The sequence below is a fragment of the Arachis ipaensis genome, chromosome B09 (assembly GCF_000816755.2).
Source record: "Arachis ipaensis cultivar K30076 chromosome B09, Araip1.1, whole genome shotgun sequence".
In the NCBI taxonomy this organism is placed as follows: domain Eukaryota; kingdom Viridiplantae; phylum Streptophyta; class Magnoliopsida; order Fabales; family Fabaceae; genus Arachis; species Arachis ipaensis.
The window spans coordinates 91,295,843-91,299,038 of NC_029793.2; positions in this window are offsets into that span (position 1 = coordinate 91,295,843).

The window sequence follows — 3,196 nt, forward strand, 5'->3', positions numbered from 1 at the left end:
GGATGTGAGTGGTGAATGGAAAACAGAAGGGATGACCATGAATGGAGAGAGAGAGGGTGAGGTGGGTGGGGATCCTGTGAGGTTCACAGATTCTGAGATGATCCTGTGGGGTCCACAGATCCTGAGGTGTTCAAGGAATTACAACCTTGCACCAAATTGGGCATGTAAAATGCCTTTGCACACAACTCTGGGCGTTCAGCGCCAGGTTGGTGCCCATTTTGGGCGTTCAACGCCCATTTGTTGCCCATTTCTGGCGTTGAACGCCAGAACCATGCTTGTTCTGGGCGTTCAGCGCCAGCTCTTCTCCAGGGTGCAATTCTGGCGTTCAGCGCCCAGATGCTGCCCATTTTGGGCGTTCAGTGCCCAGATACTGCCCATTTTGGGCGTTCAGCGCCAGAACCATGCTCTGTTCTGGCGTTGAACGCCAGGCAGGTGCTTCCTCCAGGGTGTGATTTTTCTTCTGCTGTTTTTTATTCCATTTTCAATTTTTATATTTATTTTGTGACTCCACATGATCATGAACCTATAAAGACATATAACCAATAAAAATATAATTAGATAAAAATTGGGTTGCCTCCCAACAAGCGCTTCTTTAATGTCAATAGCTTGACAGTGGGCTCTCATGGAGCCTCACAGATGTTCAGAGCATTGTTGAGACTCCCCAACACCAAACTTAGAGTTTGGATGCCTCCCAACACCAAACTTAGAGTTTGACTGTGGGGGCTCTGGTTGACTCTGCTTTGAGAGAAGCTTACTGTGCTTCCTCTCCATGGGTACAGAGAGAGATCCTTGAGTGTTAAACACAAAGGTGTCCTCATTTAATTGAAGGATCAATTCTCCTCTGTCCACATCAATCACAGCTCTTGCTGTGGCTAGGAAAGGTCTTCCTAGGATGATGGATTCATCCTCTTCCTTTCCAGTATCCAGGACTATGAAGTCGGTAGGGATGTAAAGGCCTTCAACCTTCACTAACACGTCCTCTACTTGTCCACAAGCCTGTTTTCTTGAATTGTCTGCCATCTCTAATGAGATTTTAGCAGCTTGCACCCCATAGATTCCCAGTTTCTCTATTACAGAGAGGGGCATGAGGTTTATCCTTGAACCAAGGTCACACAGAGCCTTAAAGATCATGGTGCCTATGGTACAAGGTATTATGAACTTTCCAGGATCCTGTCTCTTCTGAGGCAATGTCAGTTGATCCAGATCACTTAGTTCATTGGTGAACAAGGGAGGTTCATCTTCCCAAGTCTCAATACCAAATAATTTGGCATTTAGCTTCATGATTGCACCAAGGAACTTGGCAGCTTGCTCTTCAGTAACATTCTCATTTTCTTCAGAAGAGGAATACTCATCAGAGCTCATGAATGGCATAAGGAGGTTCAATGGAATCTCTATGGTCTCTAGATGAGCCTCAGAGTCCTTTGGTTCCTCGGAGGGAAGCTCCTTATTGATCACTGGATGTCTAGCAACCATGTCAATGAGTTCTTGAGCTTCTGCAGGTGTTTTCTTTAGGTGAATGGATCCACCTGCAGAAGTATCCAATGACATCTTTGCCAATTCAGACAAACCATCATAGAAGATATCTAGGATGGTTCATTCTGAAAGCATGTCATTAGGACACTTTTTGGTCAGTCCTTTGTATCTCTCCCAAGCTTCATAGAGGGATTCACCTTCTTTCTGTCTAAAGGTCTGAACATCCACTCTAAGTTTACTAAGCTTTTGAGGCGGAAAGAACTTGGCTAAGAAAGCCGTGACTAGCTTATCCCAAGAGTTCAGGCTATCTCTGGGTTGAGAGTCCAACCACACTCTAGCTCTGTCTCTTACAGCAAAAGAGAAAAGCATGAGCCTGTAGACTTCAGGATCTACTCCATTAGTCTTAACAGTATCACAGATCTGCAAGAATTCAGTTAAGAACTGAAAAGGATCTTCAGATGGAAGTCCATGAAACTTGCAGTTCTGCTGCATCAGAGAAACTAGGTAAGGTTTCAACTCAAAATTGTTTGCTCCAATGGTAGGAATGGAGATGCTTCTTCCATGTAAATTGGAATTAGGTGCAGTAAAGTCACCAAGCATTCTCCTTGCATTATTGTTGTTGGGTTCGGCTGCCATCTCCTTTACTTGTTTGAAATTTTCAATAAGGTTGTCTCTGGATTGTTGTAATTTAGCTTCTCTTAGTTTCCTCTTCAGAGTCCTTTCAGGTTCTGGATCAGCTTCAACAAGAATGCCTTTTTCCTTGTTCCTGCTCATAAGAAAGAGAAGAGAACAAGAAAAGAAGAGGAATCCTCTATGTCATAGTAAAGAGGTTCGTTATTGTTAGTAGAAGAAGAAAAGGAATAGGGGTGAAGAAGAATGAAGAATCCAAACATAAGGGTAAGGATAAGAGCAGTGATGTGAGATGAAGAGAAGTGTTAGTAGATGAATAAATAATTAGAAGGAGATGAGGGAGAAGGATTTTCGAAAATTATTTTTTGAAAAAGAGTTAGTGATTTTCGAAAATAGTTTTTGAAAAAGGTTAGTAATTTTTTGAAAAGTTTAAAATCAAAAGTTAAAATAATTAATTAATTAAAAAGAATTTTTGAAAAAGAGGGAGATATTTTCGAAAATTAGAGAGAGAGAGTTAGTTAGGTAGTTTTGAAAAAGGTAAGAAACAAAGAAAAAGTTAATTAGTTAGTTGAAACAAATTTTGAAAAGATAAGAAGTTAGGAAGTTAGAAAAGATATTTTGCAATCACTTTTTTGAAAAAGGTAAGATAAGAAGATATTTTTGAAAAGATATGATAGAAATTAGTTTTTGAAAAAGATTTGATTTTTTTTTAAATCACAATTAATGACTTGATTCACAAGAAATCACAAGATATGATTCTAGAACTCAAAGTTTGAATCTTTCTTAACAAATAAGTAACAAACTTGAAATTTTTGAATCAAAATATTAATTCTTGTTGTTATTTTCGAAAATTATGATATAAAGATAAGAAAAAGATTTTTGAAAAATATTTTTAAAATTTTCGAAAATAGCTAAGAAAAATGAAAAAGATTTGATTTTTGAAAAAGATTTTGAAAAATATAAGATTTTCAAATTGAAAATTTGATTTGACTCATAAGAAACAACTTGATTTTAAAAATTTTTTGAAAAAGTCAACTCAAATTTTCGAATTTGATGAGAGAAAAAGGGGAAGATATTTTTTTGATTTTTTTGG